This window comes from Anabrus simplex, chromosome X, assembly GCF_040414725.1.
Source record: "Anabrus simplex isolate iqAnaSimp1 chromosome X, ASM4041472v1, whole genome shotgun sequence".
Classification (NCBI taxonomy): Eukaryota; Metazoa; Arthropoda; class Insecta; order Orthoptera; family Tettigoniidae; genus Anabrus; species Anabrus simplex.
Window position 1 is genome coordinate 190,716,292 of NC_090279.1, and position 27,981 is coordinate 190,744,272.

General features: G+C 39.3%; 2 long non-coding RNA genes across 2 annotated transcripts in view; one reads left to right on the forward strand and one right to left on the reverse strand.

The window, feature by feature from the left end:
- LOC137503050 (uncharacterized) overlaps nt 1–10,700 on the forward strand; it is a 34,924-nt gene extending 24,224 nt beyond the window's left edge. Inside the window, exon 3 of the long non-coding RNA XR_011019025.1 lies at nt 10,487–10,700. This is a non-coding gene — a long non-coding RNA (uncharacterized lncRNA). The remainder of the gene's footprint in view (nt 1–10,486) is intronic.
- A 1,090-nt stretch (nt 10,701–11,790) lies between these two features.
- LOC136886513 (uncharacterized) overlaps nt 11,791–27,981 on the reverse strand; it is a 32,192-nt gene continuing 16,001 nt past the window's right edge. The window contains exons 2-4 of the long non-coding RNA XR_010861813.2: nt 26,848–26,917; nt 26,620–26,692; nt 11,791–12,133 (exon numbers count right to left, since the gene is read on the reverse strand). This is a non-coding gene — a long non-coding RNA (uncharacterized lncRNA). The remainder of the gene's footprint in view (nt 12,134–26,619; nt 26,693–26,847; nt 26,918–27,981) is intronic.

Here is a 27,981-nt window from a genome sequence, read left to right on the forward strand (position 1 = left end):
GCTCTTCCTTGCTTGTGCTAGTCTGCATTTTATGTCCTTACTTCTGCCATCGTTAGTTATTTTACTACCCAAGTAACAATATGCATCTACTTCCTTTAAGGCTTCATTTCCTAATCTAATATTTCCTGCATCACCTGCCTTAGTTCGACTGCACTCCATTACTTTTGTTTTGGACTTATTTATTTTCATCTTGTACCTACTCCTTACCCAAAACTTCATCCATATCATTCAGCAACTTCTCGATCTTCTGCAGTGTCAGATAAAATAATATCGGCAGATCTCAAGGTTTTGATTTCCTCTCCTTGGATTGTGATTCCCTTTCCAAATTTCTCCTTGATTTAGTTTACTACCTGTTCTATGTAAACATTCAAAAGGAGGGAGGGGGGCTACAAACTGCAGCCTTGCCTCACTCCTTTCTGGATTGCTGCTTCTTTTTCTATATTCTTTGAGATTTTAGTTTCAAATTTCCTTAATAGGTTTCATTTCCTCCATTATATCTTAAGTAGGATCTTGTCCATAGTAGTTTTCTATTCTTGCTAATTTCATCTTTGATTTCCTCTTATTGGCAAGTATGATCAGCTTGAAATAGTGTTTTAAAACTCTTTAATTTTCTCATTTTCCTTCTTTGCAGAACCATATTACCGTACCCTTGAAACATTTCAATGCACTGACTCATCCTCGATAAGTTACTTGGCCAAGTAACAAAGCAAGTGACTCGGTAGGTGTAATTCCGGCTTTAGTAATGTTGGTATTAGGGGACTTGTGGAGTTGGGGGGAAAAAATGTTAACCATAAGCTAACTACTATGTGCAAACTGTTAATTCTCACAGCCACCAGCTAAGAAATTATCTGACGGTGTGTAGGTGGAAGTTTCTGTCCAACTATAACTTCTGTGGTGGTTGTGAAAGCCCTTGTTAACGACATTCACAGATGAGTAGGTAGTAGGATTATATTCCTCTAGTACATGGTCTAGTCTGTCTGCAGCAAGTTTTGTAGGCCCCTTTCACCTGCTGTATGAACATAGTCTCCAACATCAGCAAGTCTCATTCTATGTTAGTCATAAGTCCATAGACTGCTTTGATGCAGCCCTCCATGCTACCCTATCCCATGCTAACCTTTTTATTTCTACATAACTGCTGTGTCCTACATCTTCTCTAATCTGCTGTTATACCTTGGTCTACCCCTACAGTTCCCTCAAAAACCAACTGAACAAGTCCTGGGTGTCTTAGAATGTGCTATCATTCTCTTCGTGTCAAATATAGCCACAACATTCTCTTAGTAATTTGATTCAGTATCTCTGATTTGATCTACCCTTATCACCTTCAGCATTCTTCTGTAACACCACATTTCAATAGCTTCTATTCTTTCTTTCTTTCTTTCTGAGGTAGTTATTGTCCATGTTTCACTTCCATACAGTGCCATGCCCAAATGAAAGTCTTCAATTACTTTTTTCTAATTCCTATATCAATGTTTGAAGTGAGCAAATTTTTCTTAAGATAGGCCTTCCTTGCTTGTGCTAACCTGCATTTTATGTCCTACCATAGTTGTTTTGCTCCCCAAATAACAATATTGATCTACTTCTTTTACAACTTAATTTCCTAATCTAATACTACCTACTTCACCTGATTTTGTTCACCTGCACTCTGTTGCTTTTGTTGTGACTTACTTTAATCTTGTATTCCTTATCCAAGACTGCCCATACCATTCAGCAATTTCCCCAGATTTTCTGCAGTCTCAGATAAAATATCGACATTGGGAAATCTCAGGATTTTGATTTCCTTTAGTGCCTGTTCTATATCAACAATGAAAGAGGGGGGGATAAACTGTAGCCTTGCCTCACTCGTTTCTGGATAGCTGCTTCTTTTTCAAAGCCCTCAATTCTTATCACTGCAGAGAGATTTTTATGTAGATTGTAGATAATTCTTTGTTCTCTGTACCTGATCCTATTCACCTTCATTTTTTAATATAGTTTTATTTTTGTCTCAAGTGTGTCAAGTCTTGAAGCCACTCTAAGTGTTAAGAAACTCGGAGTGCAATATCCAATAAGCAACTTTGTAATGAAGCAGTTGCTGCTAGTCCTTTTAATTTTTGCATAAGACCAATTTAATGTTTTTGCCTATATTGAACTTACTACTAATAGTTACAAATTTTTTTTATATCCACTTTATTCAATACATAAAAATGTTTCTCCAAAAGGAAGGTTTGCGTTGCCCGTAAATGGCGCTGCAATGTGCGAAACACTGTAGGTCTGTAATACATGTGCGAATTTCATTACCTGTAAGTAGTACCATAATGTGTGGAATACCTCGAGTCTATGCTTCTTTTGATCAGTGCTGCAACATGACAAATACCATGGTCTACTTTTCTAGCGATAAGTACCATTATGAGGGGCTGATGACTTGGATTTTGGACCCCTTTCGACTACGTATCATAGATTCAGTATCGTGCTAGAGAAGCAATCCCTTGGTTGGTAATACTATTGTTTTACGCCAGCTTCAATGCATGTGGGGCAATGTGCTTCGGTTCCACTGATCGTCTTAAATTCATATCCGTCCATTCCTTCTTCGTCCTCACGTTTTGAATTCTGGTCAGTGGAGGATTTTGGGCTTTTTAATTTGTCATTTCATTTCATACCATTAGGGGCGGACGACCTAGATGTTAGGCCCCTTTAAACAAGCATCTCTAAAAGGACATTTACTACACGATAACCATTAAATGGGACATGTTTTGTTTGTTGTGTTGAGCATCCTCAGCAATTTTGTACAATTATCTCAAGATTGTCATTATAATAAACCTTATTTTACAATTATTTTTTCATTAAAATGTTATTACACAATAAACTACTGTTACTATATAAAAAGTAAATGGGAAGTAACATTTAAAATGGGTTTATAATACACTAGACAATAATCACATGAAGTTGATGTCCATTTCATAGAAATGTGCCAATTAAATTGAAAGATTTGGCTAAAAATTCCAGTTTATTTTAACACTGCTAGTGTTACTTATGAAAGTATATTCATATGAAGATTAGTGAATTACAAGATTAACCTTGAAATATATCCTTGTTAGATGAGAATTACACCATTATTAAAAGATGGATCACTGGAGGTTTGTACTCTGTTGTGAGCATCATACTTGTAGTCTTCACCAATCCCCTTTTAAGTTTGTTTTAAGCTGTGGCTTCTATTTCTCAAAAGGACAGGTAGTGTTATTTGATTGCCCTGTTGAATATGTTAACATAGAAATGTTGGAAGTTTTCCATCCTTGTTAATGTATCCCACCTCCTTGTGGTACTAGCTCAGCATAAAAAATGGTCTTATTTCTCAATGCAAATCTAAAAAATAATCTATGCTTAGGCTGATGGAAAGTGATAATGAAACACCTAATTTATTAGAAATATTAAAATGAACTGGAATGGTCCACTGCAATTCTCACAAAATGGAACGGGTCTGCAAGAATTCATGGAGTGCTGTTGCAGTCTTTTTCGAGCCCTGAGCTATATCCCCTGCGTACCACTGAAATTTGAAGATACTGTTCAATCGTGGTGAAGTTGTGCCCAGTATCCCTCATGTGTTAACAAAAGTAGGTTGATGAGAGTTTGGAATCTCCTACATTTTTTTGGATCAGCATTATAATACCGATAGTAATTTAAACGATGTTTTGGAAAAAGTCTGTTAATCAAACAAATCCCTAATTTACTCACTACTTGTAATATAAATACCAATAATTTTCTGAAAATATTCAAATATAAACCTGTAAAAAAAACTTCCCTACCACAACAGTAGCTGCTCCCCTGTCACCTACTCCTGCTTCTTCCCCTCTGTCTACCTCTAATGTTCTCAAGGTTCAGCCTCCCCCCCCCCCATTCTCCTGACTCACTCTGCCTTTACAGACACACTCCTACAACACAAAAAGTAGTAGAATGACTGCCAGACCTTCTCAAGCAGCTAACTAGGCCAATCACATCTCTTCAACATAAGGGTTAAGTTCTGCTCATTAGAATATTCCCTATGTTTCAGTAACTTACACTTATTTTCCTTTACATTCCAGCCTTCAACACGCATTGCAGTTTCACATCTAAGGCTTAGTTGAACTCCCATTATGTTGAATCTACTTAAGATAGCTTATGACTAATGTCTACTACATGGAAATTGGAACACTTCCATACTTTGATGCTTTTGAAGTGCTTTTTAACTCTTATCAACTACTTGATATCCAACAAAACTACTGTGATTTCCAAGTACCTGACTCTAATAGGCTACTAATAAATTTTCTACAAACCAGTTGTAATGTTACAACTTCTAAAACTTTGATTACTCTACATATTATCAACTTGTACTATTTAGATGTTATACTAATATTTTATTTTATGTATATATATTATGAATGTTCATTTTTTTTTTTTTGCTAGGGGCTTTACGTCGCACCGACACAGATAGGTCTTATGGTGACGATGGGATAGGAAAGGCCTAGGAGTTGGAAGGAAGCGGCCGTGGCCTTAATTAAGGTACAGCCCCAGCATTTGCCTGGTGTGAAAATGGGAAACCACGGAAAACCATCTTCAGGGCTGCCGATAGTGGGATTCGAACCTACTATCTCCCGGATGCAAGCTCACAGCCGCGCGCCTCTACGCGCACGGCCAACTCGCCCGGTTGAATGTTCATTAATTGACTTAGTTATATTTAAGCACTGCTTACTCCACAGATCAGATTTTTTGTCTTTTCTACCTTGTACTATTGCAAGTAATTAGATCTTAATGAGGAACCTGGTTCAAGGCCCTGGCCTAACTTTGGATTACATGTGGCTGAAGATGCATTATAATGAAGGTTTAAACTGAAGATTGTGTTAAACTGTAACTTTAGTTTAAACCGATGTTGAGTCTTATAATGGCCAGCCTAAGTTAAACTGAGGTGAAGAAGGAAACATACGATCTAGTTAGCAGTGACTTGCAAGAAAAGATGACTGTCGATAATGTTTTGTTTACTTCTTGTAGGTAATATGGCGGATAAAAACATTAAATGTTGTCCTAATATTACTTGTAAGAAAATAGAAATGCTTGTGCAATTAGTACAGGAATATTTATATAGTCTCTGAAATCTCTCATTGTAATAAACATACTACCGGAGGCATAAAACCGCAATGCTATTAGTAGCTGACTGAGGGGTTCTACAGCATGATTTATGAAATAGAAGGAAGTTACTTTATTTTCTAAAATTTACATTTTTGATATTCGAACAGTTCAAAAAGTCATTTTTACATTCTTACCTTTTCGTTTCATGTTTTATTCTAGCACCAATTTGCTGATATAGGGTTATGACAGTCTGTGTTGTAAGGCTAAACCTATTTAAAAACCCTATTTCATTCCATATATGAAAGTGACGTACCCTTGCTCGAAAAACTCGTGGTGCCCGGGGTCGTTCAATGATTTGAACCACCTCTTCATCGGTTAGTATTTCTTCAAACACCTCAAAAATATCTTCGAGGTCCATTCGTTCTGCCATGTTATAAGGTTATGTATTCTTAAACTTCAGTTTAAATGGTAGATGAGTGGCAGTAAAATTAATCTCTACTTAAACTTAAGATTTTTATAATATGTGATTAACAGATAAACTGAACCAACAGTTTAAACCTCTGTTATAATACCAGCCTTAAGTTAAGCAAAACGTGTACTGCTTCACCATCTAAGTAACAATTGTATCCTAAATATAAGGATTGTAGAGTATTGGAATGGTGGTTTTTAATAAATGTTTGAAACTTTTACAAACCAGTCTTGTTGAACTAAACAAATGAATTTGCATTCTTCAGAAAACTATTTTCTCCAACTTTGTGTATGCAGTCTAAAAGGATCAAATATGCTAACATCTATGTTCCTAAGAAAATGCCACTGATGTCAACTACTTCATCAGTTTACCCACATGCACCATTATGTAATGAGAGTTCCATGCATTATTACCATAGGCAAAGCTGTGAAGGGTGTGCCAGTATTAAATGCAAGAAATGAAACATACAATACCATACACACTAGATTGCTCTTATGACAAGATTCTTAGTCTTCTTGCATTACAGCCTCTGTAGGACCACGGGCAGCTCCTTCATAGACTGCATTTTCTTCTCCTCTTAGAACCTCTTCATCCTTTCTCTTCTCTCCCGCTCTTCTTCCGAGATATTCAGTATCCTCTTCTCTTGTCTACTCCACTGGTGACTCTCAATCCGTTTCCTGTATCCATCCCTATCCTTGATCTCTGGCATGTTAGTCGGTATGTACTTGCTTCTCCAATTTTCCTTTTCTTCCACCTTGATCCCCAATTCCGACCAATCTTTTGGGAGTTCAACTACCCACTTGGTTCCTGTCTTTCCTCGTGTCCTCGCTGTTGTTTCCCATACTCTTTTCGTCATTCTATCCATATTCATCCTGATTACATGTCCTGCAAACCTTGCTCTTTTCAGTCTGATTTCTTCTGAGATTGTACTCATGTTCCGGTATAGTTCTTCCCCGGGTCTCCTCATCCACCTCTCGCCTCCTCTTAGGGCCTAGTATTTTCCTCAATATTTTTCTCTCTTTCTCTAGTTGTTCTGCACCATTTCTTCCTAGTGCTATTGTCTCAGCAGCATATAATACAGCATTTCTCACTGTTGCCTTGTAATGTCTAATCTTTGCGTCTGTAGATATATTCTTTCTATTGTATATATCTCTGGTCATACAGAAGGCTGATCGCATCTTTATCCTCTCTGTTATTCCCTCATTGCTCCTATTCCTTCCTGTTATAAATTCTCCTAGGTACTTGAATTTGTCCACCTTATGCACAGTGCCTTCCAGTGTAGTCCAATCCTCAGTGGTATTCAATGTCTTTGTCTTGTTGTAGGCGATCCTCAGTCCTACCCTTCCAGCTATATTGCTTAAGTTGTTGAGTTGTGTCTTCTGTCTCACTTACTATAGCTATGTCGTCTGCAAAGGCTAGACAATCTACTTGGGCCCTATTGTCCTTTTTGTCCCCAACATGCGTCTTTGGTATCCCCATTGTCTCATTCATTATTCTCCACTGCCTGATGACTTCATCCAGAGCTATGTTGAACAACATTGGTGATAATCCATCTCCTTGTTTGACACCAGTGTTGATATCAAATTCTTCAGAGAGTACTCCTCTGAATCTCACCCTTGCCTTTGTGTCTGATAGAATTTCCATTATGAGTTCATGTGTAGTGCCATCTAATACTCTGTTCTTCAGGATTCTTCCAAGGGTTTGTCTATAGGCATAGATATCAAGGATAATTAAATAAAAAACCACCTATTCAATACTTTGTCTGTCGATGGAGTCATATGCCTTAGTGAAATCTACAAAGGTTACCACTGTTTTTTTGTTATTTATGGCCCTATGTTCTATCAGTTGTTTCAGTATAAATATCTGTTCTATGCATCCTCTTCCCTTCCTAAATCCTGCTTGGTAGTCTCCAATTGTACTTTCTAACTGTTCTTCCAGTCTATTGAGCAGGACTTTCGACAACACCTTATAGCCAATTTCTAGTAGCGAAATTCCTCTATAGTCGTTTGCATCCCTCTTGTCTCTCTTATGTATTGGTATTATGATTGCATTCTTCCATCCTTCTGGTAACTTCTTTGTTCTCCAAATCTGGCCGATGATGTTGGTCATGTTGTCTACTGCCTTGTCACCTCCCCACTTAATCATCTCAGCTGATATTCCATCTTCTCCAGTTGCTTTGTTATTCTTTAGATCGCTTATGGCCTGTGCGACCTCATCTCTAGTTTGAGGACATGACTCTCTCTCTTCTGTGTTTGTCCCCAGCTCCAGCTCTTCTTCAGGTGGTTCACAGTTTAATAGGTCATGAAAGTATTCTGCAAGTATCCTACAGTTCTCCTTCGCACTAACTGCCGGATCCCCATTCTTATCTATTATAAAGAGTTCTCTGCCTTTATATCCACTCAGGCTCCTTGAATTTCCCAAAAAGTCTCTACTTTTGTTTTTCCTGAAGTTGTTTTCAATTTCATCCAATTCCTGCTTCATCCTCTGTCTTTTGGTCCATCTTATGGTTCTGGCTGTTTCCTTCCTTACTTGTAGGAAAACTTCCCATTTTTCCAGGTTCTTCTTAATGCTCCAGTCTCTCCAGACTTTCATGCGATTCTCAACCGCTTCCTCACAGTCTGTATTCCACCATCATGGAGAAATTGTGGCATGTAAATTTATGGAACTCAGTATTGTAGTTAAAGATAAGGGAGGGGGAGCTAACCTGAAGATTTTTATGAACTGAGGCACTGGGTGTTTAGACGGGGCTAATTTTTGTATTCACAGTATGAGTGTATGCATAAATTTTTATAATTTATTACAAATAGACCGGGCGAGTTGGCCGTGCAGTTAGGAGTGCACGGCTGTGAGCTTGCATCTGGGAGAAAGTGGGTTCGAATCCCACTGTCAGCAGCCCTGAAAATGGTTTTCTGTGGTTTTCCATTTTCACGCCAGGCAAATGCTGAGGCTGTACCTTAAGGCCATGGCTGCTTCCTTCAAACTCCTAGGCCTTTCCTATCCCATCGTCTCCATAAGACCTATCTGTGTTGGTTTGATGTAAAAAAAAAAAATTACAAATTGAGTACACACACCTTTTATTGATATTTTTTAACATAGTTGCCCTGCTTTTTAGTGCACATGGTCCACTGAATCACAAGCTTTCTGATACCCTCTGCAAAAAAAGAAAATTTGGTTGCACAGTAAGCCATGTATGCACAGCTTCCTTCACCTCTTGATCGGAGTTCACCGACGGCCTCTTAGAGCACTTTTAAGTAGGCCAAACATGGTAATCCGACGGGGCGAGATGGGGACTGTACGCAGGATGCTCGAACACCTCAAAACTCAGCACCTGAAGAGTTTGAGCGGTGTGGCTGGCAGTATGTGGACATGCTTTGTCATGCAACAAAAAAGAACTCCTGAAAATTGACCTGCCTTTGTTGTGAATTGCAAGTTTCAGGTTGTTTACCAGCATGTAACTGTAATGTCCACTGTTTCCCCCCTTTTCCTGGCAATATTCCAGGATTGGCCCTTGTGAGTCCCAAAACAGAATCATTTTTCCTGCAGAAGGGTGACTCTTGAATTTATTTTTGACTGGGGATCTGGGATGCTTCCATTCCATGCTTTGATGTTTGATCTCTGGTTTGAACCCCTTTTGAACTGTTCAATCCACTGGTAAACCCATTGCTGTTGCAAAACATTGTTCCTGTATTGTGCTGAAAGTCTTCTATGAATTTCTGCTCCTGGTACACCCTCAGGCAAAATAAGATACGGAATGCTATTCCTCCTTAGTGCAAACAGTGGCATGGCCATCTTTACATCACAACAGTGCAAGCTGTACTGATCTGATAACTCTGAAACTTACCACATATGTAGACAATGGTGCTAGTGGCTGATGATCCCACAATGCCATAGAGCCAACCTAAAGTCAAAGCAAAATTGCAGATACTTATTGACTTGTCTATGTATATTGGTGAAAAGGTAGAAGACAGGGGGAGGGCCATCACATTGACTGCATTTGCATAAAACATAGTGCCAACTCAAGGCCTTATGGTGTGGGGTGTGATTGGGTACAACCACAAATCACAGTTGGTGCGTGAACCCTTACCATTCCTGCACGACATCCCAGGTGCCATATTTCAGCTGGACAATGCACGATGTGTTGCTGCACGGAAATGTGCCTTCTTGTCACAGGATGTCAGACTGTTGCCCTGGTCTGCCTGATCACTGGATTTGTCAATCAAAAATGTGTGGGATATGGTGAAAGGATGGCTGACCCAATGCCAACCACCAAAGATGAACTGTGGAACCAGGTGAATGCAGGGTGGATGACCATACCCCAGGATGACATTTGCGCCTTATACATGTCAATACCACCACGCATGTAACAAGTTATCTTTTGCTATTTGCTTTGTCACACTGGCACGTCTTATGCCGACGTGGGATAGGAAGGTCCTAGGAATAGGAAGGAAGCAGCCGTGGCCTTGAGGTACAGCCCCAGCATTTGCCTGGTGTGAAAATGGGAAGACACTGAATACCATCTTCAGGGTTGCCGACAGTGGGGTTCGAACCCACTATCTCCTGATTACTGGATATTGGCTGCACTTAAGCGACTGCAGCTATTGAGCTTGTAAAAAAGTTAGTGCCCATGGAGGACCCAGTACCTACTAGGTAACACACATGCTGAACCTAGGTGACTGAAATGCTAATTGTTTCTGCAGAACATACTAGTGAACATGTCCTATGAATATGAATTTATCTCTAGTCTTATAAGGTGTTCTGTTTTTTATGAATGTAGTAAATTTATATTTATTATGAAGAGAATGTGGTGTAGTTGGTCATTTTTTGACACCTTAGTTCTTATGAACAATGAATTTTAAAATAGTGCTTCTTGATGGGGTTTCATTGTAATATGATCATTATAATTTAAGGGATTAATTTTAAAGTATATTTTCTTCTCCTTTGCAGTTGTTGAGAGCTGTATTTTCCTGCACTCCTTGGAGGATGAGAAGGTTGCTATGGCACTTTGAAAATTTTTCAACAATCAAGACAAGAAAATAGTGGCTTAATTTTTCATTTATAAAAATGTTTTGGCAGAAAGTTGAGAGACTCTTGTTTTTACATGTGTGACCATGTTCTTATACTACTAGGTGATATAACAATTATTTTAACTGTTAATTAACACTGGGTAAAGTTTTTTCTTTTAGCTAAGATATTTCTGTGATACTCTTTGTAGAAAAGTTTGTATTACTTCAAGCAAATGCATTTTTCAAATCAATGTTTTTTAACATAACTGAGTAACGGGTGTAATTTCTGATTTATTAAATTAAACTTCTATCTGAATATATTTTTTTTAAATACTCAAAATTTTTCTAACAACCTTTAATGAAAAAACTGTTAGTTTTTGAATTGCAACATGGGAAAATAATTTAAAAGGATTTTTCAAAGTGACTGCTTATTTGTTTACCTAATAAAAAAAAATCACAGTATCTTTATTTGTTACTGAAATGAATCATTGCAATTTGAGTGGGATCACTTCAGTACAGAAAATGCATATAAAATGTATACATAATAGATTTATATTTTGATAATATTTAGTGTCTTATAATTAAGTGGTGTAGTTCATTTTTTTACACATTAGTTCTTATGAACAATGAATTTTAAAATAGTGCTTTTCATAATATATGACTATTCTTGAAAATGGTTGGCTGAACTTGTGAAATGATTTTTTTTCCTTAAATATTTAATGAACATCTGTTTAGTGTAGCCAGTAAATACTGCTTTGCACAAAATGCCTTATATCATTTTCAAGCCATATTAAAAAAAATTTCACAGGTATATTATCTGTACAAATGTTTTATATGGTTATCCCTTACATATTTGGTGTTTAGAGCAGTTATATATTTTGGAAGTGATCCAAGTATACAAGTTGTGTGGTAATGTAATAGCATTGCAGTGTCAAAATCATGACGTGTTGCAAACAGGGTATTTATTTGTTGATAATATTCCTATTATGTTCATTATTGTTGCCTGCTTTTTAATGCAAAATTTGCAACTGCTTTGTTCCTGTTTGTTAATAACTGCCAATTTTTCCACATTTGAAGTATAATTTGTGTTTTTATCTCCTGGAATTTACACAAAATGTAATGTGAATACTTGAGATATCAAAATTCTTTTGGTATACTTTAATTATTATGTAAACTATATTGTAAAACTGGGGAAATGATATAATAAATGAAGAAAATACAGATGACTTATTAATACATCCCTTGCATATTCCCTTTTATTTAATAAAAGCATGCTGCTGATTTTACATTTCAGACTTTCTGTTGTGAATAAACCAAACTTACAAAAGTTTGGACTTAGTTTTTTTTTTTTTCATTTTTTTTTTCATAATTTTTAAATTACATTAAAATTAAAAATCCTTTTGTACAAATTTCAGAAAGTTGGACTTAAACTACTAAAAAATCTTGTTGAAAATGAATATTTAATGGAAATTTAGCTCAAATACCAACATTTTAAGCAGAAAAACAGCTTAAAAATATATCCTAAGTCCAACACCTCATTTCAAGTGTCCAGGTTCAGCGTTGGAACTTTGATGAATCACGAACTTTCCTGTTCAAAGAAAACAGAAAATACAGAAAAATTAATATTACTAGGTACATACAATACAGTAAGACTATTGCACAAGAAGAGAGCATTTCTACTGCTCATAGCAATACTATCATAACTAATTGGAGGATTGGGGCAAAAGTCATGGCAAGTATTTTTTTTTTCCTTGTAGATACGTGAAAGGATCACAAACGCATGTGTCGCGTGGATGTTCAGCAGGCATAGTGCGTATGCAGAACAGATGGCTCACTTGACGAGTGTCGTGCGAGATGGACGTAACCCGTTTCGAGCAGCGCGCTTACATCGAAATGGCTGTTCTCCGAGGGTACCGCATGCACTGGCGGCAGTTCAAACGTGGGTGCGCTATGCAATATGCTCCAACCATCTTGCACGCTGGCAACAGGACGGCAATCGCGAGTAATCGCCATCGATGAATTTTGGGCCAGGGCATACGAACCAGAACTGAAAAGTCGGTCCGCGGAGCGGCGACAAGCTGGATCACCAAGGAGGCAGACCGTAAGAATCCTTCCTCAGTCAAATTTATGGCGATTGTCGCGTATGACGTCAGAGGTGTCAATGATTGCCACTTTGTTCCATATGGCAGAACAGTGACCGCACAGTACTACAGGGACTTCCTGGTGCAATAGGTAAGACATGGCATTCGGGAGAAACGTCCAGATCTTGTGGACTGTGCAATAAGCCTGCACAACAATGAAAAACCACATTAAGCACAGCGTTTAGGGCAGCTACTGCGACATTGGTGATGGGAAGAATTGGAGCACCCGTCATTTCGCCTTGTGACTTTGATCTCATTCGAAAGATTAAGGAACCACTACGTGGCAGGACATTGCTAATGTTGTGCGCCAACAGGTGACCCAATTCACACATGGTGCGGCAAATGCTGAGGCAGATGGTATTCAGCGCCTCCCACATCGTCGGTAGCAGGGGTCTACTTTGAGGGTCTTTAGGTCCAGGTTTGTCATGTCAACTTTGTGTACTGTGTTGTAATTCTTTTGCACCGGGAAGGCCGTATTGCCCCGTATACTACCATAATAAGTTAGTGTGTTACGATATTTCAGTGCTATTCATTGTCCACAGATGTAGTTAACACCTTGTCCTTTCGTCTGTATATGTCACATTTTTCCAACCGGACTGGTATCTTCAAGAAAAATAGTTGCCATAACTTTTGTCCCAACCCTTGTATTTTTCAAACTTTACATAAAAGCAAAACTGAAGTTTATGCTGGAGATCACTATGGAGACTTACGACTGTCATCATTCTAGGCAACCGCCATCAGTCCCTATGGTGATGTATAGCATAAATGAATTTTCAATTTACTTTGATGTTGTAACATTGCAAAAATGCTACTTATGATAGTATTGCTCTGAACCATAGATTTTTACTCCCCACTTGTGCAATAGCGATACTTGATACATATCATCGACCTGCAGAAACCACTGTGTGATGTCAATGTTCTCTCTGGGCCTTTTTTAATGGGCAGAACACCTGGCTAACACATTTTAGTCATTGGGTGTTCCAAATTAAAATATAGGCCTAAATAATGTAAAACTTTTTATTTAAATGAAACATTTTCATTATTGTCAGCATAATTACATCGGAGTTTAAATGCCTAGCCTGACTCGCGTAGTGTGCATGAGCGGTGTCTGGACTAGCATAGAACACTAGAAGTTCAAAATAGCCTGCTATGTCTTGTTCATGATAATATAATATTAAAATAGTTGAAATTTGCACTTAATGAAATGTTATCACATATTAATTTTTTACGTGGTAATCCCCACCTTGCTAACAAAAAATTCTGTAGAGAACACTGTCAGAATTCTTTGAAGCAACTCTCACAATACTGAGCCTTAAGAGATTTGCGCCAGTAGGGTTTTATTATCTCCGCTGAGACATTTCACACAGAGGTTTCTGCAGGGGTAATGTTGCTGTTATTAAACATTAAATGCAGTAGTACTGCCAACAACTGGAAGTGTGTATGATGCACACAGTTACCTACAAGTGAAGACACAATCTTGCAAAATATTTACTAATCTAATTTTAACACAGTTTACAATGGTACTGTTATTTCTCTGGTTAGGCCACACTGATTTTTCAGGCACAATATACTGAAAAGGAATGTGTTTATCATCCCTTCAGCTATTATAAGTCGCAAGACACTTGTCTTCTCCTTAGAGGAGCTCTCTTCTACTCTTAAATGCCAAATGACTGCACTATTCAGCCAAGCTCTCTAGGAGGTCCAAAGACTAGTAACTGGTTTCATAGGTACTGAAAATAAAGATCCTCAGCTTGTTTCCAGTCATTTAACTGAGTCAGGAATGGAATGAAGCCCCCATCTAGCGCGAGGATAGGAACTGTGCCGGTCGCCAGAGCCACCGAGGCAATGATTAATGACTGACGGATGAAATGATACTGGAGTGTGTCGCTGGAATGAAAAATGACAGGGAAAAGCAGAGTAACCAGACAATAGCCTGTCCTGCCCCTGCTTTATCCAGCACTAATTTCATATGTAGTGACTGGGATTTGAAAAACTGAAGCCAACAGTAAGAGGCTGGCATGCTGGTGCAGGAGCTACGAAGGCTCTAGGTTTCATATGTATGATAAAATTTAAAGATTTTATAATAAATTCTCCAAATTGAACCAAGATCAGCAAGCTCATGAACTTAAGGTTGTTTATTGGTACGAAACCACATGGTGCAACAGCCCCCCAAAGAGCCATGGCCTACCAAGTGACTGCTGATCAGACCAAAGGCCTGCAGATTAAGAGGTGTCATGTGGTCAGCACGACTAATCCTCTCCGTCGTTATTCTTGGCTACAGGGTTTGAACCCCCACTGTTGGCAGCCCTGAAGATGGTTTTCCATGGTTTCCCATTTTTACATCAGGCAAATGCCGGGGCTGTACCTTAATTAAGGCCACGACCGCTTCTGTACCACTCCTATCCCGTCATTGCCATAAGACCTATCTGTGTCGGTACGACGTAAAGCAAATTATTTTTTAAAAATCTTTGCTTTCTAGACAGGAGCCACCTTCAGATGGCTCCTCAGGTGTAATCACGTAGGCTGAGTGGACCTCGAACAAGCCCTTAGATCCAAGTAAAAATCCCTGACCTGTCTGGGAATTGAACTCGGGGCTTCTGGGTAAGAGGCAGGCACGCTACCCCTACACCAGATTATTAGTACCAATTATAACAATAACAACTGTTCAGCAGTTCCAAGAGTTGACACTACTACTACATACAAAATCACTAACCATTTCTGACAAGTTGGACACTTTCTGATCACTGACTTGCATGACAACTTAAATTGGTAGGCCACTACATTATATTAAGATGTGACCATTTGCACGGAAAGGGACCTAAAGTCAAATTTTTCATCTTTGAGATTTTTATAGTTCTAAAATTGGCGTTAGATACCGAACATTTAAAAAAACATAGTTCATGTTTAAGGTACAATACTTCAGAAAATATTAATTACAGACTTGCTATCAAGACAACTGTATTTTGAGAAAGACTCAATTACAGATTGCACCAATTTTCTATACTGGCTGAGTTAGTGGGGCAGTTAGGGGTGCATAAATATCAGCTTGCATTCGGGAGATAGTGGGTTCGAACCCCGCTGTCAGCAGCACTGAAGATGGTTTTCCGTGGTTTACCAATTTCGCACCAGGCTAATGCTGCGACTGTCATTTAATTATGGCCACGGTCACTTCCTTCCCACTCCTAGGTCTTTCCTATCCCACTGTCACCATAAAACCTATCTGTGTCAGTGTGACGTAAAGCAAATAGAAAAAAAAAAAAATCTTACAAACCGCACAAAGTTCTCATTACACCGAGTGGTGAAGACTCCAACTGCTGCGTAACTTAGTTACACCACAGACACTTTTGTTCAGCTCTGCTGTAAAATTTCTATTGCCAGCTTTGTGACCCTATGCGTGGTAAGGGACCCAAATTTACATTTTTGTTTTTCTACCCAAGAAGCCAAATAACTAGGGTGCAAGTTCAGCAATAAATATCTTTATTTTCCCTTTTAACCGAGTGACTTGGACATGCAGTGAGGAACGTGCAGCTGTGAGCTTGCATTTGGAAGATAGTGGGTTCAAACCCTACTGGCGGCAACCCTCTCGACAAAAGGATTACAGATAAATTACCACAACAGTGGACAACACGCATCATCCACCCTCTACACAAAAAAAAGCTGACAAAAGAGACCTTAACAAGTAAAGGGTAATCTCACTCTTGGACATATACAAAATCCTTGCAAGAATCATCCTTAACAGAGTCTGGTCACAACTTGAGAAGGAACTAAGAGAATACCAGAAATTTCAGACCCTGAAGGAGCAGTCCTGACCAGATCATGAGTCTCAAACTAATAATCAATTATAACAGGAGAAGAAAAAAAATTTCACCCATTCTACTAAAAATTTGAAGACGCCTTGGACTACACCCCAAATTAATAAATATGATAAAACTGACCCAAGTCAAAAGTGAAGTTCAGGGATGAATTATCGGAACCATTTGAGATCAAAACAGGACTACGCCACGTCGATGGACTTTGTTAATCTGTGCTCTAGAAATGGTTTAAGAAATAAACCCCCTCCCCTAAAATAAAAACAGGCAGGAAAATCAAAACAACCTGCCTTGGTTTTGCGATGACTTGGCACTACTAGCAACTGACAACACAATCAATCATCAGAACTTCAAAACATTGCAACAAAAACTGGGCTTAAAGTATAATTAAAAAGAGACAGAAATTGTTCCAACATAATGAAAGGAAATAAGCATAAACCATAATGAACTAAAAATTATAACCCAATTCAAATACACTGCAGAAGTACTACCAAAAAAAAAAAAAACCTAACCAAAATATTTTCAATCCAAATAAGAACAAACAAGCTAGCTCAAACACAAAATTAACTTGGACAAAAAAAAAAAAAAAAAAAATGGAGATAAGCTGTCATTATTAAGGGTTTTGTAGACTTATTAAATTGTTTTCCCCGGTTCAGCTAACCTCCAACAGAGCGTGCGAAATGACATATTTAACACAAATTTTGCCTTAACTTGAAGCTCTATTTCATGAAAACTACGTTTCAGATTTTTTTTTGGCAACAGGTATCCTCCTCTTTTATCTTTTAATTGAGACATAAAACACAATCGTACATTAAATACTCTCACCGATATATGTGTTTCACCCAAACACTAAAAGCCAGTATTCGGGAGATAGTGGGTTCGAACCCCACAGTCGGCAGCCCTGAAAATGGTTTTCCGTGGTTTCCTATTTTAACACCAGGCAAATGCTGGGGCTGTACATTAATTAAAGCCATGGACGCTTCCTTCCTAACCCTCTCCTGTCCCATCGTCGCCATAAGACCTATCTGTGTCAGTGCGACTTAAAGCCACTAGCAAAAAAAAAAAATTCTTTCCGTGTACTCATTGAGGAACATAAGTCTACATTTTTAAAAAAATGTGCCTACCACACTCCATACACATACTACAATTTTTTCAATAAAAGCATGAAAAAATTAAACGGAATAGGAGACGCTCTACTAAACATGTTGAAATAGGGAACCCTGCGCCCGAGAAACCAACTTAAATATGTTTCTTACTATTTTCCAGATTACTTTTCGCAGCAATTACAGTTATTACTGTACAATACCATATCATTGACAAACCTGATTAATGTATAATTTTGCACCTCACAACGAAACAACAGCCACCAACTTCAACACAAGCAGGGCATTGACATACAAGATACTGCCGCACCCTTTCAAATCTCATCCTGGTAAAAATTATAATGTCTGTGTCAACAGGGGTCTTATTACCTTATTTCTCCAAATTTAAGACGACCTCCACTTTTTCCTTCAAAAAAATTAAATCAGGTTTAAAAATTTCTTTGTGAAATCATATGAATGCCTTTCTTGTAAAGTACACAGTTTTTAGACTGTCTCAGTCTGCACAATTATTGTTTATTTCTGCGGGTTTAATAACCATTAACTTAAAATTGGCATCATAATATCAAAGAGAACCCGGTCAAAATTTGCCACCAATACCTGTCCACACGTCTCTACAATATGAAAATCTATCAGGAAAATATTCGTACTCTCTATAAAACTGTTGCTTTTACTCAGCGTCAGGCACAACCGGCCTTCACTACACGCACATCTCGCTTGCCGGGTTCGGCCGACTTCAGTGGCTAGCAATGTGTCTGTCTGTCTGTCTGTCTGTTAGGTCATCAGTCCAGACGCTGGTTGCATCCTCAAGCAGCACCACTAAAGGCTATGCAGTTATAGGGAAACCACAAAAACCAATGCCAGAGCCCAAATGAGGCTTACCAGGCAAGATGAGGAGTGAGGTAGTTTGCCATTGCTTTCCTCGCTGGATCAGAAGGTGCAACACGGCTGATCCTATGAGCAACACCTTTCATAACACTCAGACACTAGTAGTGCTCCAAATGCCATTACTCAGCACCACCCATACCCCAGTAGCTTCCATATTGTCACAGCCATGGATGAGACTGGGACTTCGGTGGAAGCTACACTTTGCAATGGCCTGTGCCAAGAGACGGATACAAAAATACTCTATCCATCAAGAAATGGCAACAGGGAATGCTAGCAATGTATAGGCCTAATGAAGACGTAAACGTTGAAGGTCAACAAATGAGTTTAGTGCGCCGTGGTATGGCCATTCCTCCCTTGCGTTTTTTGCGCACATATTTCACAATTTCATCTTTGACTTCTTTAAAGCGTCCTTGTTGTGAACCACTGAATGCATTTTTTAAGCTATATTTGTCTTCATGCTAATGCCGAATGTTGGCTTTAGTTAGGCCTATGCCGTATTTTCTTGCGGATGTACAATTTTTCTTCATTTCTGTGAGTTTAATAACCAATAATTTAAAATTGGCACCATAATATAACAAGAACCCCTTGAAAAATTTGCTGGGATCTTTATGATGATCAATCACGAAAATATTCCTGCTGTTTATAAAACTTAATTTTACTAATTACTCAAAGGCTCGCATGTTTTAATGCCATTCTGTGGATTTGAGAAACATTTTAGAGGCTCAAAGAATGCCATTCTCTCTTCACTATTTTCCAAGATCCAATGATGTTACATAGAGGCACTGGACCACTGGTTGCTGCGGCTAGAAATGCATAACAAAGAGGAGGACGTTAATTGTAAACAAGTTTTATGTGCGCATGGGGGGGGGGGGTGAAAAGCTGCAGCGTGGTTACCGTGGTAGCTGCCAGCGGTGTTCATTACTATTAGGTCGTGAATGCAAAGACAACCATTGATTTCTCACATGAGATTCTGAGAGAAAAAAACGTCGTCTAGGATTCGGAGAAATATGGTACTATAATATACACTGACTGACAGAGCAAATGCAACACCAAGAAGGAGTGGTCAGAACTTTATGCCAATTGCAGGGTAGACTGACGTCACTGAGGTATGCTCATGATGTGAAATGCGCCGCTGTGCTGCGCACGTAGCGAACGATAAATGGGACACGGCGTTGGCGAATGGCCCACTTCGTACCGTGATTTCTCAGCCGACAGTCATTGTAGAACGTGTTGTCGTGTGCCACAGGACACGTGTATAGCTAAGAATGCCAGGCCGCCGTCAACGGAGGCATTTCCAGCAGACAGACGACTTTACGAGGAGTATGGTGATCGGGCTGAGAAGGGCAGGTTGGTCGCTTCGTCAAATCGCAGCCGATACCCATAGGGATGTGTCCACGGTGCAGCGCCTGTGGCGAAGATGGTTGGCGCAGGGACATGTGGCACGTGCGAGGGGTCCAGGCGCAGCCCGAGTGACGTCAGCACGCGAGGATCGGCGCATCCGCCGCCAAGCGGTGGCAGCCCCGCACGCCACGTCAACCGCCATTCTTCAGCATGTGCAAGACACCCTGGCTGTTCCAATATCGACCAGAACAATTTCCCGTCGATTGGTTGAAGGAGGCCTGCACTCCCGGCGTCCGCTCAGAAGACTACCATTGACTCCACAGCATAGACGTGCACGCCTGGCATGGTGCCGGGCTAGAGCGACTTGGATGAGGGAATGGCGGAACGTTGTGTTCTCCGATGAGTCACGCTTCTGTTCTGTCAGTGATAGTCACCGCAGACGAGTGTGGCGTCGGCGTGGAGAAAGGTCAAATCCGGCAGTAACTGTGGAGCGCCCTACCGCTAGACAACGTGGCATCATGGTTTGGGGCGCTATTGCGTATGATTCCACGTCACCTCTAGTGCGTATTCAAGGCACGTTAAATGCCCACCGCTACGTGCAGCATGTGCTGCGGCCGGTGGCACTCCCGTACCTTCAGGGGCTGCCCAATGCTCTGTTTCAGCAGGATAATGCCCGCCCACACACTGCTCGCATCTCCCAACAGGCTCTACGAGGTGTACAGATGCTTCCGTGGCCAGCGTACTCTCCCGATCTCTCACCAATCGAACACGTGTGGGATCTCATTGGACGCCGTTTGCAAACTCTGCCCCAGCCTCGTACGGACGACCAACTGTGGCAAATGGTTGACAGAGAATGGAGAACCATCCCTCAGGACACCATCCGCACTCTTATTGACTCTGTACCTCGACGTGTGTCTGCGTGCATCGCCGCTCGCGGTGGTCCTACATCCTACTGAGTCGATGCCGTGCGCATTGTGTAACCTGCATATCGGTTTGAAATAAACATCAATTATTCGTCCGTGCCGTCTCTGTTTTTTCCCCAACTTTCATCCCTTTCGAACCACTCCTCCTTGGTGTTGCATTTGCTCTGTCAGTCAGTGTATTAAACAGGAAATAGGGTATGTCCTACTGTACTGAACATTTAAGTCAGGGAGCTTCTCGACTGCAAAGCCTGCTTAAGGAGATATTGCGTGGGCTTAAACTTGGAGGACAGGCTGAGAACTAGGCAATCCATGATGCAGTTTTTGTTTACCTACTTCACTGTCCAGAAGGTGGCCCTGTCTTGTCATATTTATATTCTCGTATGACAGAACATGCTACGAATCAATGGCATATATTTTCACACCATTTGAAGAGTCGTACAAAACAATGGCTTAGTACTGGTAGAGTTTCACAGAACTGACATTGTGTATGGAGAAGGATGTAGTCCAGTTTTCATTTCAAGTGATTCACAGATTTCACTTCTGAATTTAACTTTGGATTTAGTATTCTTAGGGCTAATAAGTTTTTGATGTAAATTAAATTCCTTAAGGATATTCAATAATGACTCAAAATGGATACTATAATGTGCCTTTTTTAAATCAACAAAAGTGATGACTAAGCTCTTGTTCCTAATTCTTTGATGTTTCATGATCCGTTTTAAACTGATAATTCGATCTGGATAACTTCTTCCTGGACAAAATCCTCCATTATATTCTCCAAGTTCATAGTCAAGTTGTTCCTGAGTCCAGTGCTCCGCCAATAAATATCTAAAAAGTACCCTAGATGAGGGCCCCGTGCTGTTATCTTCTGCTTCTGGATGGGATTTCACCAGATACAAGTCGCTAATATTCTCACTGCGAGGACGACCAACTCTTGTGCAATTGTTCACATTGCCTGTCGCAGTAAATCAGTAGATTATCTGGTAGATGAACCTCTTGCTGATTTTGTCGTTTCGAGGTTTGTAAAATCTTGATTGGTAACTTTCCAACCATCATCATCATCATCATCATCCAACTCTAGTTTCCCACGTGAGGAGTACATGCGCTCGCCATCTCTTCCTGTCTGCACACGTCATCTGTTCCAGGACATCTTCCCATCCGAGACCTCTCTCCTCCACATCTGATTTCACTGTGTCTATCCTCCGTTTTCTTAGCCTTACCCTTGGTCTCTTTCCCCAAAGTATTTTCTGTCAGGTCTCTCGTTCTTCATTCTCATAATGTGCCCATACTACTGATGTCTATGCTTCTTTATTACATTGGTAATAGAGACCTTAAGTAGTTTGATTCATAGTTCTAATTCTGCTGTAGTCTTTGTTTAGTAGAGTACATGTCTCTAAACCATATGCGAGAATCACTACGAAATAGCTGTGGCACAGGGAGAGTTTGTTCCTTTCCTGTTGACGGTCATTTCTACAGTCTTTGCTTTACTCCTCTTCATCTCAAATTTATTGTAAATATTGTTCCACTCAGTTTTTTGTGTACTTCAGATTCTGTTTCTCCCCATAACAGCTCATCATTAGCAAATATCAGAGCATTCAGTTCATTGCCCATTTTCTTGATAGACTTTATGATCTTGTCCATTACTATTATGAACAATAGTGGTGATACAACACTCCGCTGTTGGACACTTCCCTTTGTCTCAGACCACTCTGATCATCCATTGCCTTTCTGAACACAGCTGTAGCAATTCTGGTAAAGAATATTTACTTTGTCACCTTCCAGGTATTTCCACATCTTGTTCCGTGGGACACTGTCATAAGCCTCTTCAATGTCCAAAAACGTAAACACAAGATTCTTTTCTGTAAGGTCCCAGTACTTTTCTGTAAGTATTCTTATGGCAAAAATGAGATCCATAGTACTTTGATCTTTCTTGAATCTGTGTTGATCTTCCTCAAGCAAAGGTTCCACTATCTTCATTTCAATGATCTTTACCAACAGCTTCAGGGTGCGTGACAACAACGATATGCCCCTATCGTTTCCACATTTTTGTCTGTTCCCTTTTTAAACAGTGGGATGATGAGTCCTTTTCTCCCATCTTCCAACCTTGTGCAAGGAAATTACACCTACCCTGTTTTCATCGTTGTTACTACGAAACAAATTTACTATGTGCATTGTTAGGCACTGCAGTATAAGATTTGGTTCATATAATTCTCAAAAACAATATAGAAGGCAGCAAATTACAACTCTCCTTTCAAATTGCATCAGAGCTGTGTCAACTCGGCAGCAGTGTGCACGTAACACATTTCTGTACTAATTATTATGTAGATGTATCTCTTGTACAAACAATTCTGAATGCCCTAAAAACCAAATAACCTCAATATCAGCCATATTTTATTACTTAAGGGTATACGCTGAACTTAAATGAAAAACATACAAATTTCAATCCACTATGTCAAAGGTAAAGATCTATCAATTATATTACGTAGGTATGAAATATAAAGTATGAACTGAAATATAGAGAAATAAAAAATTACCCAAGTTCAAAACTAGAATTTAAGTTAAAAGTCCGTAATTATTGAAAAATGGCAAGTCTGGGGAATTAAAATGTATGAAATGTATGTGTTAATATCCCCAGCTGATTTTCAAGTTTTCAACTTTTACATCTTTATGTACCGTAAATATTTTTATCATCATCCGTAAATCGCTAGTACGAGTATTAGTCACTTCCTCTACCTGGATATTATCTGTATGTAACGTGCTCCTGCCATAACCCTTCGATCTACGTTTCTACAAGCTTCTGGAAACATCGTCGCATATACTCTGCAATATCTACGTTTTTACTGGACTATATGCTTTCTATTATTATTATCTGCTTTTGTCATCTATACCTCTATGTATCACTGGATTAACCTTACTTTGTGCTCACCTGTCTTTCCGCTCAGGGAACTCTCAACATACAGACTGTCATCCTGTGTCTGCTTTACACCAACTACGTCATCTGCCACGTCACTTAAACCCTCCAGAATAGACTGGTCTTCGCTTCCGGACGTGTATATATTGGACTGCCTCGCCCGTCTTAGGCAGACTGGCATCAACTTGTGTAAAGTGTGTGTGGAGGGGCCACTGACCTCGCACCGTGCGATGCGGTTTCCATTCCCGTCCAGCTGCAAAAGTTAACATCGTCGGACTTGAGTGAGCTAAAATACTTCACGTACAAATTGTTGGAAAACTTTAACTTAGCCATTCAGGCGTGTTGGGTGTTAATACACTCTTGATTTTCTAACACCTTGTTTCGCGCCTAAATTCTTACTACTTTCTACTTATATTATTTATTTGATTACGTTCTGCAAATTATTGATGTGGGCTGAGGGTAAACATGGCCAACAGAATTTTCTCAAGCTTTCATAACTTGGACACTAATTGGCGGATGCGCTTTCTCTAGTATCGTGCAGTTGGAGTTCCTTTTTTTTTTTTTTTTTTTTTTTTCCCTTTTATGTCTTTGTTGTTTTGATCCTCCTCGTTTCCCTCCCTTTTCTCTTTCACTTGCATCATTAGGTTTTTGTAAAAACGCCCTGGAGGTGTTTGATTTTGTAATTGTGGCCAAATATTATAATCATCGTAGAAAAAGGATAGATGCTCTTTCAAAAGTTTTTTTAAAAATGTCTATTTCCCTAGGAAGAAAATCATCTGAGATGATTATGTATGAAACCCTTTCTTTTTGAAAGTTGTAACTGAATTCTGTGTCGTAGTTCCCTTGTATTGGTGAAATCTACAGAGAATATTATCTGAGATCGTGATGTATGAAATGTTTTTGAAAATTGTAAACAACCCTGCGTGATAGTTTCCTTTTGCTGTCTTCCTGTTAAGGGAAGCTTGGGTATCACTTTGGTGATTCATGTCCATGATCTCTCTCGGACCTATTGTACTTCTATATTAATCGGTGTGTAGTGTGCTAAAACATACCATTCCAATTATTGTTATTGTAGAAAATAGTTGCTCTTTCAAAAGTTTTATGACTATTCCTCTAGAAAAAATATCATCTGAGATGATCATGTATGAAACATTATTTGAAAAGTGTAACAAAATCCTGCGTAGCAGTTCCTTTTTACCTCTTTCTTATTTGTGAATTGTTAACTTGATTCTTAAGGGAACTTTAAATATCACTTTGGTGATTAATGTCCAGGGTTTGTTTCGGACCTATTTTTGCTCGTATGTTAAGCAGTATGCATTCTGCCAAAATTACTGTTCCAATACAGTTGTTTATATAAAACTATCGAAAGGTGATATCTTTTTTCTGTTGTTTGGTACCTACCACGGAAAACCTCTCCCACTATCCCCCCCTCCACCCCAATACTGCTTCCTGTCACTCTGCTTGTTCTCTTTGGTTGATGCGATCAAGTTCATGGTGCGGTATTGCCATTACTTCGAAATCGTCTTGTTCCTTCTAACAGCAGTGATGGAAAATTTATCATGTAGGAAACATAATATTTATCTTGATTAGGCACAAACACCACATGTACATCCAACTATATTTACATACTGCTGAATAAATATTTCTGCTTTCTGTTCTTTGCAGATTATCTCGGTTACCATTTGTCAGTCATGCTTTCAGTAATTTTGCACTACCTTCCCAGTTAACATTTGGTATATTGAGATCATCCATGACATCCATATACCCTTCTGTGTTGCTGCCTACATAGCTGATTATTTTAACAAATAATTCTGCATCAGCATCACCCCTTGCCAGGTCTGTACATCCCAAACGTATCAAGTTGTCCGTTAATTTTAGGAGATGAGCCTTACACCTAGAATTTTATGCTTCACAACCTTAATTTTTTCATAGCCTACAAATTCTTCTTTCAACAGTAGCATACTCCCCCTCCTATAGAATCCCTTATGTCTCTATGATAAAAATTCCAGTTCTGGGAGAATTTTTTTTGCATCCCTAATATCAGGGAAGGTTCAATGACGATGACCTTATGTTAATGAGCCTGGATTACCTACAAAAGGCATATACGATGCCTGGAAAAATATCACCAGCGCTGCCTGAGAAGGATCCTGAGAGTGAAATGGCAAGATTGGCGCACTAACACTAGTGTTCTAAAAGAAGCAATAATTACCAAGCACCAACTCTGTTGGACAGGCCACACTGTTCGGATGCCTGAATTCCGTCTGCAAAAACAAATTCTGAATTCCCAGCTAAAGGATGGTTAAAGACGACAAAGAGGGCCACAGAAGCGGTACAAAGGTACACTAAAGACCTACATGAAGAAATGTCAAATTAAAATCGACAACTGCAAAGCTACTGTTTTTCATCGTCCGGTATGGCACCGTAATGTCTTGGAAGGAACTCAGCGATTTGAGCAATAACATCAGAAGAAAAAAAACCTGACAAGCACAATGCTAGGAAACAACGTGAACCACTGAAGAAAAACAACATTACACAGCCAGTCCCTGCTAGACCAAATATACAGTATGTCAACAATACGGTAGAACCAGCGGCTCCAAGATTGGCCTCTACAGCCAACTGGGTTTTGAAGAAGACAATTACTGTATTCTTGCCAGCGAGTGATAGCCCATCGTATTAATGAGCCGGTTTTTCTACAGGTTATCTTCTCCTTCTTTTTTTTTTTTTTTGCTAGGGGCTTTACGTCGCACCGACACAGATAGGTCTTATGGCGACGATGGTTATCTTCTTTCAAGCTATATTTGTGACATAAATAGTCAACATAATAGCTCTCCAAAATTCCTGACCAGGTCAAACATCAATAACGACCAAGCACTGTCTGTATGCAAACAAGTTTCCTCAACACTGTTGCAAGAATCACATGTCATTAATAGTAATTTAAATGAAATACAATTAACAAGTACTCACCACAATTTTCAAACTTCATCCAGCTGAAGGTTCCATGTCCATTCCACTGGCAAATGAGAGAAGATTGGCAGACCTATAACCCCAAAAATATTCGGCCTATGAGATACGATAAGACGTTCATGTGAGGATGTTTCACACTATATTTCAGATGTGCTATTTCTAGGAATGTCTTACGTACTGCCCTCTACTTTCTTAATGTCTAATAACCTATAATTTATGAGTACTCACCAAGAAATTAAAACACCAATCTGGAGGTTCATAGTCCATTCAGTTGGCAACCAAGAGAAGATATGCTGACCTACAATAAACCAAAAAATATTAGTTATAATAAAAAAGCAATGTAAGGGAGCTTTACACTATACATATATCAGATGTATGTTCTATTTCTAGGAATGGCAGAGAACAACAGAAGCATGCATGTCAAAGGAAAATAGTGGGCACATCATAGCCAGAGTTCCAAACAAGAGACTCCACGAGATGACACCTTCAGAGAACATCATGCAACAGGTTGCAAGAACAAAGTGGAAATGGGCAAGGCACATAGCGAGACTACACGAGAACAGATAGGCACAGAGGACAACCATGTGGCATCCCTACAAGGGCAAGAGAAGCCATAGCAGACCACGAAGAAGATGGGCAGATGACTTCACGCACCTACCAGGACCACACTGGACCAGGACAGGCAATCCAGAACTGATTCAAAAGGGGTGGAAAGACGGTAGTTCAAGTAAAATGTGAAAAGTGGTAAAATAAAGCTGTGAAATAGATTTACAGACAGAAGACTTACATGAGTGTAGTGAATAGTGTTGAAATAAGTACTAAATAAGAATTAGAGATGAAAAATCTCACACAAGGGAAGGCAAAACGTTCAAAGTAGGTATAAGCTAAACCAGTGGGAAAAGACTATAAAAAATGACATAAACAACCATATCACATGACTAGCTCACCGCTCAAGAACAATCGAACAGAGCTTCCCCTCTCGAGGGAGGATTTCAACCTTCATGGGACACTACAAGCTTATTCATTCATTCTTAAGTACTGCCTACTACTGAAGGTTCTTAATCTATACGTTGTGGTGACTGCCTTGAAATATTTGATCCAAATCCTGAAGAACCAGATCTCTCAAACTTTTTAATGCAACATATGTCAAACGTGCTCAACAATCATTATGTAATCAACTCACAATTACTTTTAAAATCCATCTTCTTTTTTTAAATACTTTGTCCTCTGAGGCAATCTTTAGTTGGGGAAAGTCTAAAAAATAAATAAAGAAACCACTTCTCCCTTTGCAAAAATCAAATATCACTTAGACATGGCCATCCATCAACAGGTGCTAATTTGAGATGGCAACCAGCCATAAGA